Source organism: Rhipicephalus microplus, chromosome 4, assembly GCF_043290135.1.
Source record: "Rhipicephalus microplus isolate Deutch F79 chromosome 4, USDA_Rmic, whole genome shotgun sequence".
Lineage (NCBI taxonomy): Eukaryota > Metazoa > Arthropoda > Arachnida > Ixodida > Ixodidae > Rhipicephalus > Rhipicephalus microplus.
Window position 1 is genome coordinate 17130434 of NC_134703.1, and position 20185 is coordinate 17150618.

Consider the following 20185-nt stretch of genomic DNA (forward strand, 5'->3'; position numbering starts at 1 on the left):
GAGCTGCGGCTGCCACGTTTCGAAATTAATTGTGCGCTACTATCACGTTTAGGGCCTTTTTTTTTTCTATTGCGGGAGCACTTCGAAGTCCGCGCTCTACCTTTTACTCTATAGTTCCGTTTCACTTCACCGTTGTTCTGCATCTCTCGCTTTCCACTCATACTCTTTGTTTCTTTCTTTTTCACGGTTGGGGTGGGGGAATTGTACTGCGTATTGCGTACTAAAAGGTCTTCATTCAACATTCTGATTTGGCCGGTGCTGTTTTCTTCTCTGCCTTTGCTGCCCATACCATTCTTCACGCCTCCTAGGTGTGCCGGTGCCGGCAGCGTCGAAGGTAAACAGGCGAAGCTTGCTATGGAGGACATAGTGGTAATAAAGACACAGTGGGACTATCGAATACATTTTCGCCATACCTAACTCGTGTATTTGGTGAGGCGTACGTGCCTTCCTTACTAAATGATTACGGCTGGTTTCCGTTTGTAGAAATTGCTCATAACTCGGAAGGGAAACGTTTCTGTGTAAGAAGAATACGAAGCCGTGGTGGTCTAGTGGCTAAGGTACTCGGCTGCTGACCCGCAGGTCGCGGGATCGAATTCCGGCTGCGGCGGCTGCATTTCCGATGAAGGCGGAAATGTTGTAGGCCCGTGTGCTCAGGTTTGGGTGCACGTTAAAAAACCCCAGGTGGTCAAAATTTCCGGAGCCCCCCACTACGCCGTCTCTCATAATCATATGGTGGTTTTGGGACGTTAAACGCCACATATCAATCAATCAAAAAGAATACGAAGTTTTTTACACCCCCCGAAACAGAAGGACGGAAATTCATACAGCGCGCATTGAAAAAAAAAATGTAGCAGTGTCAGCGCAACGGCGAACCATTAAATCTGACAGTCTCCAGATTGAATGTTACACAAAGTTAGACTGGTAGCTTACTACATTAGCCAACTACCTGGAGTAACTCAACCAAATGACGGCATAAGGTAAAGCGGCCACTGCAGCAAGCGCAGTGACTTTTGCCTATCGCTTCAGCATATACAATCGTTATCAGCCATATGCTGGCATCTGTCAAGAAAGGGCGCGCGCAACCACACCTGCCTGGAAATGGCACGCAGCTGAGGCTTGAGCTATGCGCCCCGCCTGTTGTCCCCCGCTCAACCACATGGGTCTTTCACACGACTGGAAAAAGCCGGCGTGTTTGAGCTCTATTTGAACTACAATGATAGGCTGTCGCAGCAAGCTTTACCTCGAAAATAGAACACACGACGCATGGGCTGGTGTTATGGCCTTTCGACTTAATTCGGGGGGTAGTCAAGGAACATCGTGTGCCTCCGAAAATAAGTTTTCAGAGCGCAGTTCCTAGGCGCCCACTCCAGCGTTAAGCGGTGTCGCCGATGCCACCACCATAGGAGGCGTAACCAAGATTCTTGAAAAGTTAAACGAGAGAGAAAAAAAAAACAGTGTTGAATGCGATTTAAACACTGCAGGGCACTCTGCCGGGCAATTGAGTATTCTACCACAGTAACGCTGGCGCTTGAAGCTCATCAGCGAAATACCCTGTACAGGCGTCATGTCGGGCGAAGAATCGCGTTCACATTTGGGATATAACGCGGCAGAAAAAAATAACAACCAGCCATCACACAAAGCTAACTGCGAAACTAGTGTGTTGTTGTATGCTTCCCACAAACTACAAAGAGCTATGGGCCATAATTATTTATAGTCGTCAGCAAAGTGCACATAATGCCTTACAGATTTGTAGCGGGTACCTCTCTTATCCGCAGGAGGACGAACAATGGCGTAGTGGGCGCTGTCATAATTCACTAATTTATTATTTATGGCACAGTCGATGCCTAGCAGAAACCCAAACCTTCAAAAAACAGTTGGCTTTGCCGCAACACGACGCTGCTCTCAGAATTCGCATAAGGCGCTATCGTAATCATCGGTGGTTTATTATTATTATTTGAGGATAGCCTGCACGGACACCTAAAAATGGCTTCATGAGCTTCCTGAGGTCCGTGCACCGCCCCTTGATAAGCGCTACTCTAGAGTGAAGCTTTATCCAAAGGCGGTGTTTCGAGCAACCGTGTCTCATTTCTGGCCCTGGCAGCGACAGAAGCCTAATTTGGTCGTAGCAGCCGTAATAATATGGCAACCACTGTCGTAGCAGTGCTCATAAGCAATAAAAACAGTTATAAGATCACAAAAACGGCCGTTTTTGGCACCATCGTTACAGTGTACTAGAAGAGGGCAGTGGGCTTACCCTCCGGTGGAGGCTATGTGGTGCGGTGGGGTGGTTCCGCAAACGTCGGTAATTTGTGTTTCTTCGCCCGGGCTGCGGCGCTAACATCGTCATCAATAGAGCTTGGAAGGAGCGTTGCTGCCGAAACAGCAAGCCAGCTCTTCCAGAACAGCAGTTGTCAATCAACGTTTCATTGCGGTAGACGTTGTAGCACCAAGTTTTTTTTAAGGGGCGAAGTTTCTTATGGAATGGCTTGTGCCATTCCATAAGAAACTTCCACCACCACCACCACCACCACCACCACCACCACCATTATCATCATCACCATCATCATCATCATAAGCCTGACGTAACCGCCCGTCGTTAATTCTTGAAATAGAGGGCGGCACTTTTACTATACGCTGAAAAATGCAAATGGTACGACACTAGAGGGTGTTGATTGTAGAAAAGAAGGATTGACGTCACACGTACGGAAGGAGAGAAAGACGATCGCCTGACTAAGACAAATATAAGTTGAGAGTTGTTGACTGCCCTGCTTTGCCATGCAATCGTACGCACATTGTGCCCTTAGATCGCATGACTGTCGGGCGTTGTCAACTGATTTCTTTTCGTTTTGAGCACTTTGGGGTGCGCAAGTAGAGATGCGTGTAGCCGAAAAGCGCAAAATCTTGATATGCCGTACGCTTAGTGCTGCGCTGTTCCCGTGTTTTATGAAAGAATAAGTGGCGAGGAGAATGTAGCGCCTGTAGGAAGTGTAGCGAGGCCAGGAAAATACAATTTTACTGTCGTTGTGCTCGGAGTGAATGCAACGGTACGTTAAGTTTATAGCCCGAACTGTTCGTGGTCTTAAGTTTTCAGGTGCAAGGCACACATAATATACGTGGACAGTTCTTGTGGGACAAGAAGAAGCCCCTCACGGGCGCTGTTGTTTGCAGGGTGCTGTACAGCTCGTATTGCTTGGCCGCGCCATTGCATACACTCTTCGTTCACCGTACAGCACCATGCAACGACCCTGCAGTTCTTCCAGTGCATTTTCGACATTCAGGTAAGAAACAAAGACTCATGTTTATACTCTAGACATTACGGCCGAAACACACGTCCGTATCTAAACGCAGGCAGGAGTGCGTCAGTGCGCGTTGCTCAGGTGCACCTCGCAATGAGTGGCCGCTTTAGCCCAGAAGGTTACGCTCGAAGGTGGGTGTAGGGCGCCAAGTTTGGCGTACATTCAGATAGCTTCACTGGCTGTCCCACCGATTCTCTTGGTTCCGCTATAGCCGTTATCTACCATGGCTACTACAGGCATCCTTGGCCACAAGGGCGTGTTTAGTGATTAATCAGTCGCCCCACCGCGGTGGTCTAGTGGCTAAGGTACTCGGCTGTTGACCCGCAGGTCGCGGGATCGAATCCTGGCTGCGGCGGCTGCATTTCTGATAGAAGCGGAAATGTTGTAGGCCCGTGTGCTCAGATTTGGGTGCACGTCAAAGAACCCCAGGTGGTCGAAATTTCCGGAGCCCTCCACTACGGCGTCTCTCATAATCATATGGTGGTTTTGGGACGTCAAACTTCACATATCAATCAATCATTAATCAGTCATTATTGATGGACCTTATTCCCCGGGACGGGCCAACGAGGATACATTTATATTAAGCGGCGTGTTAACTGTCAAGCACAAAGAGACATTGCATAAGCTCTCTTACATAAGTGACAGTAAGCGTTCAACTACTTCGAAAAGGAGGCGTTTTAGTTTTGCGGAGCAGCGGCGCAGACACAGTGGGACACGCCAAGCCCATACCCCCTCCCCGCCCACAACCGGTCTACAAAGGCTGCTTAGTGCTTTGGCTGTGGCTTTGCTGGGCTACTGCGTAGGCTTGTTACACAGCACATCGCCTATCATCACCTGCATCACCGCGTAGGCATGTTACATGATATTACGCAACGTACCTGGAAGAAAGCCGCATAATACAAAACAGAAAGCGTTGATGAACTGATTTGGCAACGCACACATATCTAGAAAAACTACCATTTCGAAACAAATGCCCCATTTTGTCCCCGAAAAAAAAAATTCTGCCTACGCCCCTCCGACGTATGGACCAACCATGTTTTTCATGCCTCCGTGCTGGGTGGTCGACGGTGACGCTTTCGCGGTATTTACTCGTGATAGATAGTGTCACTTTGTGCTGATCTGTTTATAAGGTTAAAAATTGCAATACAGAGTTGATCCACCAGTCCCGTAGAAAGTGTCTCGCGTAGCACAACCCGCATGGATGGACTTACATAGCGTCTTATTGTTGGTACCTCGTTTATGTTGGAGCTTGCCCACGTATTCGGAGCTGTCATACGGCACATGCAGGGGTCACGGCGCTATATCAGTTCAATGATAGCCAAAGCTTCCTTTACAGATGACGCCGTGTTTTTACCACCTTTTTATGGGTGATGCTATGGACTTTGCTTTTATGCTAAAAACCAGAGCGTGCCGACCACGTCGGCCCGGTTCCGAATTCTGTCTCGCCAGTTTGATCAAATTAAGGACAAGACCAATTTAGGCTCGGGAAGCACTACTGAATGGCACAACTAGCTTGGATGATGTAAAAGTAGCAGTGAATTAGGGTCTTTCGTAGGGGGTGGGGGAGGTTAGGCAGGAAGTGAGGCGTTCTAAAAAGCAATGTGCTGTGAGTATAATAATCGTGTCACTTCTTATTCCGATCAGGATTCATACCGATTAGCAAAGCAACGTGTAACACATGTGTAAGAGGGCATCGCAATCTATTCACACCTCAGTGTTCAGCCACCAGGCAGCGTATTCACTGCTTGGACGAGATAGTGTGACGCTTGTGTTTAGGTGAGATTGTCTGCCACGTACAAACGATCACTTTAGTTTTCGATGCCTAGTGAAAGTAGGCGCCCATAAAACCTTTCTCGTGTTCATTTGTGCAGCGATTGAAAGGGTGTATGTTGTCAGAATGACACCACCCGCTGACACACAATAGAGAGGGTAGCGGCCGCACTGGTGTGCGTGGCATTTATTTGTCACACTTGGACAACTCTAAAAAATGTTTTCAAAAATTCATTTAGCCAGTAACGAAAACCAATGAGTCAATGGCTCTACGTCGTTTTATTTGCGTTTTAAATATATTGCGCTGTGCCAACCTGCATCTAAGCAACCACTACTTTGTTACATACCATATAAGACTGCAGAATGTTTGTTAATTCGAAAGTCATAAGTTTTCAATGAAATTCACAATGTGACCGGCGTCGACGTAAGTACGAATACTACAAAAAGTCGATAACGTCATAAAAGACACGTAACGTCTGTAAAAGCTCTACAAATTGAGGAAGTAGAGATGAGTAATAAAAGGTAGCTGACGGTAACAATAAAATAATTACGTATACTTAAGACACCTCATGAAATGCGAAAATGACAGTAGTTGGCGGTATCGGTTTCAACATTAATGGTAAAAAAGTTGTATGGTGTCATACAACTAACAATGACCGACTGGACGTGTTGCTTGAGCCGATTTCGAAGGGTCAGGCACGACGACGTTAATGGACAAAAGACATAGTCGTGCAAGACGTCATAGAACATTGTAAGATGAGTGATATCATAATGTCAAGACGTGGCGTTACTGTGATGTTACGGGTTGCTGAGAATTGTCACTTGAATATATCCGGACATATCTCGAAGGCAGTGCTATGTCATGAAAGGTGCAGAAAACATCAAAAGAAGAGGAGGGGATCGATAAACTCTACGAAGAAAAAAAAAAGGAATTCGCCATCGAGGTGTCATGGGCGAATGCATAATAAACTGCAAGAGCTTTTATACGTTCATCTAAATAAATATTTTAACTTATCTAGGAAATAATCAAAAAGTAAAATTGGTTCATGAAAATTCATACACTACAAATAACTCTACAGAAATGCCAGCAAATGAAAAAGTATGGAAGAAAAAGGCTAACAAGAATAGAGAAATCGACAACTAGTCCAGCTGCACAATTAGAAATATATATATGAGCCCATCTTCTTGATTCCATTCAAGACACAATCGCGAACTTTTGGTGAGAAGATATGAGGCTGCTAAGCTCGATCGAGTCTGGTTGAATTCCTGAACCCGACGGCGGCTCTTACGCAAAAGGTAAATAGAGAAAAACGCCCGGGCATTTGATTTTAGGCAAGCATGAGAGAACTTCAGGTAGGCATAATTAGTCTGGCGCTGCGTAGCGGATGTCAGATGATTATATGCTCGTCACTTTAGCTTGCAAAACACCTGTAGGGTAAGACAATTGCATACCTGGCATTCGCGAGTAACTTTTATTCGAGGAATAACGTCTCATGTGCACATTCCGAAAGTTGATGCCTGTCAACGGAGCGTTAACGCAGATTCGATGCTCTTCGACATGACCTCCGGTAATTTGAATCTTGTTAAAGCAAACGTAAAAGATTTCAGGACAAAATTGTGATTTATTGATGTAAAATGGTTTGTGCTGGGAAAAACCAATGCTGTGTAGAGATCCAGAATGTGGAAGACATGGCGAGGAGCAATCGTTCAGGCAGCATCGTCAGTTACACAATCTTTCGTTCGTCTATGGCTCTTGAGAGCTAAGCCGAAATGTGATACCACCTTTCGTTCCCACCGTATTTCCGTCGTATAGCTTAGGGCAAAATAAAAAGATATGACGTTGGCAAGGTCAAAGTGAAGACAAAATGTTGGACATTGGATGTCGATTTTGTTCGTGTTCACATTCTCGATGGCTACTCGTGAGCGCCGAGGCTCACTCGGTAGAAGGAAAGGATCTCGCCTTCAAGCCAACGGGGGGGGGGGGGGGGGCGAATAACAGCCGGTGGAGACTCTGATCAAAAGCCAATGTGAAATCGAGCTGCACGAGTGACGGCGAAACAGCTGCGAAGCATAGTTCAAACAAATGAACGAGAGATCAAACAGTGTGGTTGAAGCTCGCGGGGGTGTGGCAGAAATATAGCCGCCGCGGGAGAGGAACTTAACGAAACAAAGCGCGCAGTGTGCCGCTTCCAGTTCGTAATGAAGGAAGAAGTGGTGAAAGTCGACAAGAGAATAATTTTTTTTTTGCTTTGTTCGTAAGCTCTGAAGGCAGAGTAATGATGCACTTCCAGGACTGAAAGTAGCAGTGGGCATTCATTTTTTGATAGAGCTACTTTTACACTGCCATTCTGAAACTCTTTTCCTTTGGGGCAATCGTGCGAAGCCTTCCAGACGCAAGCTCGCCTGTCAATCTAGGGTGGGTTAGTTAAGGTAACGGAAACCAGCCACTGGAGCGATTACGTGCAATTTCAGCAGCAATGTGATTCCCTCAATGTGGGCTGCGCATATCGGCTACACGCGTCCTACGTTTCTGTCGATTGATTTAAGTCAAATAAATTAAGAGACACAAAACGGGGGAAAAGAGCGCGTTCGTTTGTAATGCTATATCTTAAAAGGTACCTTTCATACCTTTTCTAAAAGTCCTGTTCATTTTCCTGTGCTTTGGTTCTCAGGCTCACGTCATCTTTAGGAGTACTTTCATTACAGTTTTTATATCGTTGCGTAAATAAATAAATAAATAAATAAATAAATAGACAACGTTTGCCTACATAGCCTTCTAGATTGTTCGGCTAACGACATTAGGGCAACGTGACTGCTAAGAAACCACCAAGTCGCCTAATTTGATCAAAAGCCCTTTCGCACAAATGCATTTGTCGATACATTAGAGGGGCTATGCGCGAAAAACAATTTCAGCCTATGATATGTTGCAGCAATGTTGTGTGCTAGTTGAGAGGACGTGGACAATTTTAACCACACATCCTCTCATTACACGAGGAATAGGGCAACGCGCCACCTATAAATAATTTTACATCTCTATAGTTTTTATTGATTGAGTTTCTTTATCAAAATTACCTCGGTGATGCAATATATACATAATGGTGGTGGGAATAGGGCAATAAGTTTCTCGGTCAGACGTAAGAAGCCGAAAAGTGTACCTTGGAAAGGACATGTTTTGCCGACTACAACACAGCAGCGAATAAATAGGAAACAAGAACGCCATCGTAGCGTGATCCCTTCAGGAAAACTTGGTGGGAGCTTTCCTTCTTCATTCCTCTATTCGCTCGAGGGAAGCGCGAACGGATCGTGTTTATGGCGAACTAGGAGCGTGACGGGAATGTTACGCGGAGCACGAGCTCAGACATGACGCCTGCCCCGAACACGATTTAGGAGCCGTCCATCTGTTGGCTGACGTAGGTTTCAGCAGCCGCTGTTGACGTCACGGATGCTGAGCTTCCTCGAAGACGTGTTTTTGTCCTGGTGACCCCGTTACGCAGGGCTTCTTGGGAGAAAAGAGATATGCTCCTTTTTTTACACGCCATGACCGGTAGAAACATATCCGATGGTGTTATTTCTTCCCCCCATGTTTTGGACAAATTATACAGGAGAAATAAGTATGCGACTAGCAGCAATCGAAGCAACGTATGAAGCAAGGGCTCGTTTCTCTTTATGACACAAGCTAATTAAACCAACAGTCAGTGATGTCAAAGGTGGCAAAAGGGACGTTATTTGCAGTTTGTTAAGGCGAAAGCCTTTAATTGCAATCACTCGCAGCGTCCGACCCATCCGTCCGTCCATGCCCTGGAACGGTGTCAGCTTTGGCATCTCCCCCGCACACTTTCTCTGCAATCACGTGGTAGTGTAAAGGTGCATGGCAGCAACGGCGCCACCACAGCAGTGGCCTATTCGTCTTACACTCTCACTCTCATCAATCACGTGATGGCACAGTGGCGCATGCGGGTATACGCGTGGCAACGCTCCTTCGTCAGACGTCTCGTTGCAGCAGTCGAGTTAGTTGGCTCGCAAGCAGCCTGGTGATGAGTCTACTGCAAACGGTTCGGTGAAGCTCCCAAGATACCAAACCCGCCGATATGGATTGATTCGGGGAAGTGCACCTAGATACCATTCCCCCGATACCAAGCGGTAGAAGGTCAAGGAAGCCATTAAGACACGCCATAATCACTCGAATTTGCACAGGCGTTCCCCGAAAATTTACATATTGTCCTTTAAATTTTGTTGTAGATTTGTAAATGTGGCATATATGGAAAGAAATATAGTTGAATGAAAAACACACTTGCCACTTTAAAGGTCGAACTTGCAGTCTTCGGTTGGTTAACTTTCGGAAAGTGTCGGATGCATTGTTCTAGAGGTTATACGGGGCAAATTGATTTTTATATATTTCTTTGCATTCACGTCAAATTTTCCACACTAGAGCTAAAAAGTGCAGATTATTCCAACATAGTGTGTTTATGAGCTTTAAAGCAAACAATGCAAGCCGGGTTTCAGTGAAGGATACGTGAGTAATGACTGGAAGGCGCTGTTAGAAAAGGAAGACGTCCGTTTACCGCACTCGGCAAAATATTTCATAGCATAACTATAGGTGTTGTGTTTCACGGTCTTAGGCAACCTCCTAACTCAGGAGTTAAAAGCATGGCGGAATTCTGTTCTAGTGGAAAATACATCGTTAAATCATACATTTTCTTATTTTGATATATACCTTGAGCTCTCAACATATATTTTACTTCTGTACGTGTAGCAGTGCCACAGCTCCATTAGAATTGTTTGTATAATTGCCGTGCCTAGTTGTCGTTGAAAAAAATATAATAAAACTACCCAGCACCTTCACCACTTGTTACGGGGGTTTATTGAGGTACGCAGTGACCGGAAAGATAGCAGGAGCAGCAGGCAAAGCGTAGCCAGGGAGCAAACAGCCGAGCGAGCCAGGTGATGGCAATGCGCTTCCGCATGTGTCCATCTTCTTCCTCACAGTCCCAGGAAAAATAAAGATTTGCCTTAAATTGTGTACACAATGATCCATATTATTCGCGCAATTTGACTGAAGTGCTTTATATTGGCATTTTAAATGAGGTAGGGTGGACATGCTGGCAATTTGGGATGGATGCGTTGTTTAAAAAATCCGCGTGGCAAAGAACACGAAAAAGCTTCTTTTTTTTTATCTGGCGCTTCGGTTGGTGCCGTAGTATTCAACGATAAAATATAGAATAGTTTCGCACAAAACGAGGCTCATCCGCAAGAGGCCCTGGGGAAATCGTGCATTAAGATATTTTATTTCTACATTTAGCACTTGGTGCGCAGGTATCCTGGCTCGCTTAATAGATGAAACCAGTTTTACTAATAAGTATTGACTAATCTGGTGTTATAAGAAATTATTATATTTATTGAAGTAGACCTATACCCATTAATTTTATATTTAGCGAGGGGAAAATTGCAGACTAATAATTGATACCGCAGGTGTGGCCAATAGGAGATAATATAAGCGAATTTCAACGCCGATGGCCCTTAGACGGAGTATATACTTTATTGAAACATGAAACTATTGACTGTACAGCTTTCAACAAAGTAACCGCTTGAGGATCGTTTATTTATTCGAAATATTACAGGCTTCGCATCTCGCCTAAAAAGGTGATTGTGAAAGCCTCGGAGCATGCATAGTGTTGCTGCATGGAGCTGCATATTGAGTAGGCAACGGAAGATTCCATCAATAAAGGGTCCCTGCCCAAAAAGAAATATTTCAAAAACACACATAGTGGTAACGCCGTATATTTCAATATTTGAATAGCAAGGGTAGACCGTGTAACAAAATTCACATATAAGTATATAAATTAAGACATTTTTTTTTATAAATTCATACTTCAGGTGCTGCGGATACCACCGAATTCAATATATATATATATATATATATATATATATATATATATATATATATATATATATATATATAACTTATTCTACAATGTTTTCTTCAAACACTACTTTAATATTATTAAATACTGATTCTTATAACAAGAGCAGGTTAAGGAACACCAGATGCTCAAAATTTTCGGAGTTATTCAGTAAGGTGTGGCCCATACCATAACTTTGGGTCTTAAAAAACGGACAATATTATTGTTTGTAGTAGTAGCAGTATCATATACTAAGACAGGAATAACATTCATAGAGCGTTTAAACAAGTTGTAACAACTATTGTGACTCTGTGGCTGAATGAACAATTATTGTGGCTGTGTGATCGAAGACCTGCTTGCCACGCCGACAACCCGCAGTATTCAATCCTCACTCAGGCCCAAAAACCTTGAATATTTATTCCATTTGCAACTTTGTGAATTTTCAGACCAGGACACGATGATACTTTTTCCCTCACAACCAAGGCCACTACCGCCGGAATTTCAGCAAAACGAGGTTTTTAACCCTATGACGTTAACAACAGTCGAATGAGGCAAATAGTCGCTTCACGATGACATTGCACGCATACCGTATGTGTGTGCGCAGTCGACACACTGTCATGATGGAGCGTGTTCTTCCTAATAAAAGGTGAAGAAAGGACGGTGCTCGCAACAAGCATGTTTGCAGTTGTTAAGAAACAAATGTGGAGAAAGCAGGGCTCAGGATTCAATCATATGTATTGTATTATTGTAGTGCTGTTACATATTCTCTCATTCTTGATCACCCACTTTTTACGACTTCACTACACGGTAGACAACCGGAGATTTTCTCTGGTGAACCTTGCTGTCTGTCTGCTACCATCTTCTTCTCGTCATAACATTGTTCGTTCTCTGTCAAACCGTAATATCGTGTCCATACTCCACACCACTTCATTTCGTGGCGCAACAACCCCGTTATAGCCCATGCATAACTCATAGGCTATACACTTCCCTAAACTCTTCTGGCTCCAATGGGTGTTGAGAGGCGCCAAGTAGAGTGGACAGAAAAACGAGACTGCTTGCGCTTAGAGCTCGCGGCTGTACTTCGGTGCCCAGGGACGCATTTGGCTTTTACTACATTGCCAGTCCATATGACCTTGTGCACGCTTGCGCTACAGTCAGGGCACACACGTACAAGTGCACAACCATACAAGCAACGGCGGGCATAATCGTCCCCTGTGTCTCGCCCTACTTCGCCGGACTATGGTGAAGACAGTCGCGCTGTCCTGAACCTGGTGATTTATCCCCAACAACTGCGCAAAACTTTTCCTGGCTCTTTGGTTTTCACACGTGAGCACACTAGCTGTGAACGCCAAATGCAATATTGTCGCTGCCGCTTTTTGCCTGTTGGCATCAGGTCAAAAGAAGGGAAGCGCGCTAAGGTACTTTGAAAAAACTTTAAATGCATCCTCTGACTTCATTTTATGGTTGTTCTGTTTATCTTGAATACCCATACGTTTTTCAGCCTCGGTAGCCCAGCAAAAACTCGTAACAAAACAGAAAACGAAAACAATAAAAATGTTGTTTTCTGTTAAGCTTTTGTGTGGTCGGTGTTCTTGATTTACTTCATCATGTTTCATCCCGACCACACGGGTATGAGTATAACTCTCCATTTCTCCACGAAAACGTAGGTCACCTTTTGTTTTTCAGCGTTGCCAGATGACTATTTTTAAAGAAAATTTACTCAATGTGACAGTGAACGAAAACGACTCATCAGCAACTTTTACGCGTTGCATAGGAGACACTTTTTGTGCAGCAGTAATATAAACAGAGAAACTTGATAAGTCTGTTTTTGAGACACACGACTTATGTTCTCCGCGGTAAACATATTCACAAGCATTTTGGAAACGTGCACGCAACATCACAATTCAAAATCATTGCCGTGGAAGTACTCACATATAAGAGTATTATACCAGCGCTTAACAACGCTCGAAATTTTGCTGTAGTACTTCAGAAATGCTAGGAGAAAACACACGGGAATTTAGCTTTATAATCGTAAGAAGAGAAAGATGTACTTACGAAATTACAAGCAAGAAGCCAATGAAAAAAAGAGGTCGATTAGCATAATGGCCACAAATATGATTACCCTACTGTCGTCCTGTGTACCTGACCATTGCATGCATGTAACTCGACTATACCGCGTGTTACAACCACCCCCAGTGGCCGAGTACGTACGGAAGCTAACTCCGCAATGCACGCAAAAATGAAGGCGAAGCATCTTACGGATCACTACCTGCCTTGAATCCCCGACTTTCAGAGGAAGGCGTAAATAGTGGAATCCATCGGCTGTGATGTTCATGAAAAACACGCATCGCCGTAAGCTTGCGCTTTAGGCGGTGGCGTAAAAGAAAGGGACCGAGTCACTAGCCTGGGTGGACTTCGCGCACCCCTTTGACAATTGCAAAAGCGGCCACCTCCAGGCACGTAGCCAGAATCTTTTTTTTTTGGGGGGGGGGGGGGGGGGCACCATTTGATTTCGGGAGGAGCACTTTTCGCTTTCTACGCCATGGCGAAAAAAACTTTCGGGGGTGAGGGAAGGGGAGCGGCACGTGTTGGTTGTGCCACCCCTTCTCCACCTCCACCCTTCCCTCCTACGTTCTCGCGCGCACACCTATACGGCTAACATGGTCTACTTATAGCCGCGTCAGTTTTTTACCTGTGAGCGGACGTGCGTAAGCGATAGCATTAACAAATATTCAGAACGTCCAGGAGTGTATTTGTAAATAGAGAAAAAAAAACAAGGACTCGTACAAAAAAAAAAACGCGTAAAGTATACAATTGTATCGCATTTTTTTTTCGTCTTAGACAAGTCCGCAAAAGTCGCAGCGCATCTACGTGCATTGTGTCTTCGCGTCATTGTTGAAAGGCAATCGAGCAGAACGGAAAGGCGCCTTTTGCTATACAGGCGAGAACAAACACCCTCCTACATTTGCCTTTCCAAGCATCGAGTTTTATTGCCGTAGCTTTTGTGGTGCTACGTCTACGCTGCCAGGTTCATTCTGCTCGGACTGCATTTATTCCTTCGCATAAGCTGTCACGCCCCCCCCCCCCCCCCCCATGCCTGTCGTTCCGAAGCTTCTTCCATTACTACATGAAAAAAAAAGGTGCTTTCATTCAACTGACTACTCCCATTTCCCCGTGCGCAATGTTATAACAGCAATATTTTCTTCCTCGTCACGCAAGAGAGGCTGTGGGCCACCACCACTATGCATGAAATATGCACTGCATGTCTTGCGTTTTTTTTTTTTTTGCGAACGAAGTTTTGGAGTTTTGGGGAAAACTTATTCAATAATGTGTTCTGATTTTTTTTAGCGGTAGTATAAAAGAACTGTCGCCCTAATTACCAGTCTCCAGTTAGTGTTTTTTTTTTTAGGCTTCTACTATAGAATTTTTTTTCAAAAGCTAAAGGAAAGAATTTTAGTGAGAAAAAAGGGTACCCAGCAAGTGTGTCTGTAGCAATCATTCATAGAGTGCTTAGAAAAGGCTCCGAAAGGCCACTCTTCTAGCTTTCGCTGTGACTGTGCTGCGTTTTCGCGTAAGCCTGAAGGTTGTTTTTCCAATGGATCGTGTAGTACACCGACTTGGTGTTTGGCTGTTAGTGGGTATACTCACCTCAAAATCTAGCCCCACAATGCCCTGCGAAACCCTTGGGCGTACCTTAATTCATCCCCACATTGATGAAACAGTTGATTATCCAATGCTGCTGTGGTAAGCACAGAAGTGCTGCCACCAGGCATCTACTCATTGAATAGGTCCAAGCGCACTTCCTGCCCGGTAATCAACAGAACGAACAGCATAGTCGCTTGAGAGGGCTGCCAACCCGTGGGAAATTGACATGGGACTGCCATACCTAAAAAATATGGTGATCGTTTTTTTTTTACCGAAGCCTGGCAGCCCATCGCCTGTGCGACTAACGAAATAGTGCAGCTCAGATACTCGGCAAGAGGTTCTGGAATCACGGCTACCAAACTGCCACCGCGGGGAATCAGTGGCCGCAGTCACAATGCTTAGCAGCTGACCCGGAAGACACGGGTTTCATACTGGGCGCAGCTGTCATATTTTGAAAGAGATGACATTTTAGCGGTCCGTGTGTGTATGTAGTTTGTCAGCGCACGTTAACAAATCTCAACTGCTTGAACTCATCCGGAGCAGTCCGGTACGGCGTTTCTCAAGGATGGAGTTGCAACATAAGTAGATAGCTTAACAACTTATGGATTCATGAAAGAATCAGTTGAAGGGGGCGGGCGGAATGGAAGCAGAATGACGATGGGCCCTCGGGCTTCTCTAAATGGCTGGACACTTTCGTGCTTCGGTGATACCTCTGGCACAGCCCGCTCTGGCACAGTCAGACGCCAGTCATACGCCAGTCATAGGTCAGTGATTCGTCAATCAGTCGTAAGTCAATAAATAAATAAATAAATAAATAAATCTATCCATCACGTGTTCGCCTTAAGCCCGTGCGAAAGACACTGGATGTGCTGTTATGCCAGCGAGTCCTCGTCAAACGTCCGTGCCTCTGAAACAGGCAATCTGGGTCAAGGCCAGCCCGCAGCCCGCCGGGCGCGAACAACTCCACGGCGTGAACACGCGCGGCGCATCTGTGGCCCACGTGCATTGAGTCAGCGTCGCACGTGACGGCGAGCCGGCGTCCTCATGTCTGGTGGCCTGACGCATCGCGCGGCGAACCCCATTGGAGGAGCCTGCTCTGAAGACCAGCGGCGCTTCTGATTGGACATTTTAGTTGGGCCCGGTGTAAATAAAAGAAGCCCTGCGGCGTGTCGCGATCAGCGGTTTTAGGCGAAAGGCTGACCTATGTATTAGAGAGAGGAGCTCGGCTCTTCGAGTCTCTGCCGGCCCCAGTGCCGAAATTGTAACGCCTCTGTATATATGCTGTACATAAACCTTGTTTAACTCACCGTCGTCTCGTCCGCTCGTCTCCTCAGCTCTGCGCAGAAGCAGTCGCGAGCTGAGAAACATACGCTACCAAACGGCTGGTGACCTTCCCGGCGGGGTCGAAAGCAGTGGCGCCTCCGGGGCCGTGTTGGCGTCGCCGTCTTACGCAACAGTGGTGGCTTCGGCGGGATCGGTCCGCCGTTTCTCAACAGTGGTGGCAGCGGTGGGATCGGCCGGCGTCAGCGACATCGATGCGGTGAGTGCCTGATGTTTTCCCCTCAGTTCACCAGACTACTCTAGCTCAGGTTGTAGTAGTTTAGAGAAGGGCTGTGTGAAGCATTAGAGTGAGCTTTGATCGTTTCAAGCAAAGTCGAAGTGCTTTGAAACCAAAGTTAATGCGGAGGGGGTAAACACGGGAGAGTGAAAAGTTGCTTGCGCGTCTTGCTAGTTGACTTATAGTGGGTACGGCAAGTAAATTGTTAACAGGGGCAAACAGCAAGAGGCTAGTGTGAACGATGGAGAACCTTAAAGTGAAGGAACTCATCGAAATTTGTGAGGAACTCGGCATTACTTTGGGCCGTGCGAAACGAAAGCAAGCGATCCTTGAGATCATGAAGGATGAGGGTGTGTCGGCTGAGGAAGTCGATGAGGCCTGGGTGGATATTAAAGCACGCCGTGAGGAGGCTGAAAGGCGAGAAGTAGAAGCTCGCGAACGTGAGGAGGCTGAAAGGCGAGAAGCTCGTGAAGAGGCTGAAAGGCGCGAAGCTCGCGAACGTGAAGAAAGGCGCGAAGCTCGCGAACGTGAAGAAAGGCGAGAAGCTCGCGAACGTGAAGAGGCTGAAAGGCGCGAACGTCGCGAGCGCGAGGAGGCCGAGAGACAAGAGCGCCTAGAGTTGAAACGACTAGAATTGGCAATCCTACAGTGTTCGCAGGCGCCTAGCGCAGCTTCTCCGACGATGCAGGTCAGCGGTATTAGAATTCGGGATCAACTGCCACCGTTCGTAGTAGGCGAGGACATGGCGAAGTATCTCGTCAAGTTTGAACACGTCTGTGAGCGAAATGCTTTGGAGCAGTCTCTTTGGGCGCGGAACCTGCTAGCTCTTCTTCCCGGCGAAGTGTCCGACGCGATAACTTGCTTGTCTAGGGAAGCGTTTGAGAGCTATGACGAGGTTAAGGAAGTGCTCTTGAGACGTTATAAGTTGTCACCCGAGGCTTTCAGGCAAAGGTTCCGGTATGCTGAAAAGGGGAATGAGTCACACGTTGACTTCGCGTTTCGTCTTAAAGCCGATTTAATTGAATGGCTCAAGGGCGAAGGTGTTTATGACGACCGCGATAAAGTGGTGGAATGCGTTGCATTGGAGCAATTCTACCGCTGCATCGAGGAGGATGTCAAACTTTGGCTGCAGGACAAACTTGGTGAAGTACAGCTAAACAAGGCAGCAGAGTTAGCTGAGGAGTATTATACTCGCCGAAAGTTGCATAGCAGGGCAGTGCGCGTTGAAAAGGATGAAAGAAAAGAGGGCTTTTCAAAGAAACCTGATCAACGGAAACCCGCTCCGCACCGTAATTTCAAGAAGGACCCGTCTCTTACGAAGGACAGTGTAGGGGAAGGGCAAACAGAAGCGGAGAAATCGAGTGAGGTTTCTACCACACAGGCATTAGAACCGGAAAACAAACGGAAGCCGCTAATCTGCTACAACTGTAAAAAGGAAGGGCACATCGCGAGAAACTGTCAGGAAAAGTTTGCCTTCGCAACGATCCGAGAATCAGAAAAAAACATGCGGTTGTTGGAGCCGTATCTCCAAGAAATTAGGGTCAATGAGAAAACGTGCCGAGCACTTAGAGACTCAGCGGCAACCATGGACGTTGTCCATCCTTCATTGGTGTCTCCGGATGACTTCACAGGAGAATGCGCGTGGATCAGGCAAGTCGCCGAGGTGCAGAGTGTTCGCTTACCAATCGCCACCGTTGTCATTGAAGGCCCGTTCGGTAAGCTTTGCACCGAAGCGGCTGTGTCTGCCGCGCTGAATGGTCGTTTTTCTTATCTTTTCTCCAACAACTCGGAGCAGCTTCTCAAAGAGCAGGGCAAATCGTTCTTCCCCAACTTAGCGTGCATGGCTCCCACGCGATCGCAAGCGCGAAAGCTTTCGCGGAAGCTTGACTTGGTTCCATGCGGTGAACTCTCAAGTGACCTTGTCGGCGGGTCGACGGCACCCCAGAAAGGAAATTTTCCGCATGAGTCATGTGAGCAGTCACGCGAGCGGCCCGTCGCGGGAGCGGCCGGCGCGGTATGCGCTGGGGGAGACGACGTGGCGCCATTGAGTCAGAGCGAGAGGGTTGCAACGCTCTCGCCTGTAGCGGAAAGTTGGAGCGAGCTGCCGAGAGTTGATCGAGAGACGCTCATTCGAGGGCAGCGTGAGGATCTCTCGATTGAAGCGCTAGTGGAAAGCCAAATTGAAGCGCGAGTGGAAAGCCAGAAAAACGCGGCAAAAGTGCTGTCGAAGGAGCACTACGAGAAATCGGGGAAGAAGCGCGCTTTTGAAGTTGATAATCAGGTAATGCGGCTGCAGCCATCCAAAAGGAACAAGCTTGAGGTTGATTGGGAAGGGCCCGCCAAAGTATTATCGAAGCCTTGCGATACAAATTATGAGGTGCAAGTAGGAAGGCGGCAGCACAAAATTTACAACTTGATGAAACCCAATGTTCAACATCAAGTGGTCGTAAATCAGCTGTTGAAGGCTTCAGTGGAAGAGGAAGCAGAAAATTTGAGTTCTAGTGAGGTGATCGAAGGGAGATCGAAAGTAATTTGGGAGCAGATAAACCTAGAGCCTAGCTTAGGTGAAGGAGGACCTGAGAAAGAGGACCTGAGAAAGATGGGTTCCGAGTTTGAAGACGTGTTTTCGGACCGCCCCGGAAACATGAGGGTGATCGAACACGATATCGAGCTAAGCGGTGAGGAGTCAATCAGTAGCAAGCCGTATCGTTGTTCCCCTGTGCAACGTCGCAAGTGTGAGCCGCTCTTGGTGCCGCATAGGTATCGTCGCCTAAAAGTGGCCGGTTACTGAGGTGGAGCATGTTGCTCCACAGCGCAACTTTGACGTTCGCTAAAGAAAAAAAAAAGGAAAGGTAAACGTTAATGCAGGTGCATTGAGCAGTGCGTTTAGTTAGTACCTTCTCAACCTTTCGGTTTCTGGCTGGCGATTCGGGGCAAAATTTTGACCTCATCACGACCTGGGCTGAGCGCTCTCGTTCAGAGTGATCTCAAGGGGCCAACTTTATGTGGTATTCTAATCCGTTACGTTGTTGTACGTGAAAAAAAAAAATTGAGTTGTCATTTTAGGGGTCTTTTGTCCCACATGTGCCTCTTGATGTAGAGGGAACAAAATTCCGATAAACACGTAGATAGGTATATGTTGTACTATACTTTGTCTGGTGTTCTGTCGGGTGACCGAGGGCACTTGCTTGTGTCGTGTGTTGTCTGTTGTCGAACCGTTCTTAGCAAGTTGCAGAACCATCGACAAGTGCTGAAACCGAAAATGGTCAGAAGAGACGAGCGAAGTTGGCCAGCAAGTTGTGGCGACAAGCCAGTGGAGCGGGGATCCGTCGTCAATGATGGGATGTGTTCCCGGAACAGTCTGGAGCTGTATTCTCCCCATGGCCCTGGAGGCGAACCTGGAGGGACCTGGCGAACGAGCGCACCTGACATCCGAGCCCCGTGGAAGCAGCTCGTCTTTCCGGTGCATTGTCTGGCGGCGGGGGTGCTGTTATGCCAGCGAGTCCTCGTCAAACGTCCGTGCCTCTGAAACAGGCAATCTGGGTCAAGGCCAGCCCGCAGCCCGCCGGGCGCGAACAACTCCACGGCGTGAACACGCGCGGCGCATCTGTGGCCCACGTGCATTGAGTCAGCGTCGCACGTGACGGCGAGCCGGCGTCCTCATGTCTGGTGGCCTGACGCATCGCGCGGCGAACCCCATTGGAGGAGCCTGCTCTGAAGACCAGCGGCGCTTCTGATTGGACATTTTAGTTGGGCCCGGTGTAAATAAAAGAAGCCCTGCGGCGTGTCGCGATCAGCGGTTTTAGGCGAAAGGCTGACCTATGTATTAGAGAGAGGAGCTCGGCTCTTCGAGTCTCTGCCGGCCCCAGTGCCGAAATTGTAACGCCTCTGTATATATGCTGTACATAAACCTTGTTTAACTCACCGTCGTCTCGTCCGCTCGTCTCCTCAGCTCTGCGCAGAAGCAGTCGCGAGCTGAGAAACATACGCTACCAAACGGCTGGTGACCTTCCCGG

The 20185-nt window shown here is 47.0% G+C and overlaps 1 long non-coding RNA gene across 1 annotated transcript in view; it reads left to right on the forward strand.

The window, feature by feature from the left end:
* Positions 1 to 2761: 2761 nt before the first annotated feature.
* Positions 2762 to 20185, forward strand: part of LOC142813863 (uncharacterized) — a 70839-nt gene continuing 53415 nt past the window's right edge. The window contains exon 1 of the long non-coding RNA XR_012894704.1: positions 2762 to 3278. This is a non-coding gene — a long non-coding RNA (uncharacterized LOC142813863). The remainder of the gene's footprint in view (positions 3279 to 20185) is intronic.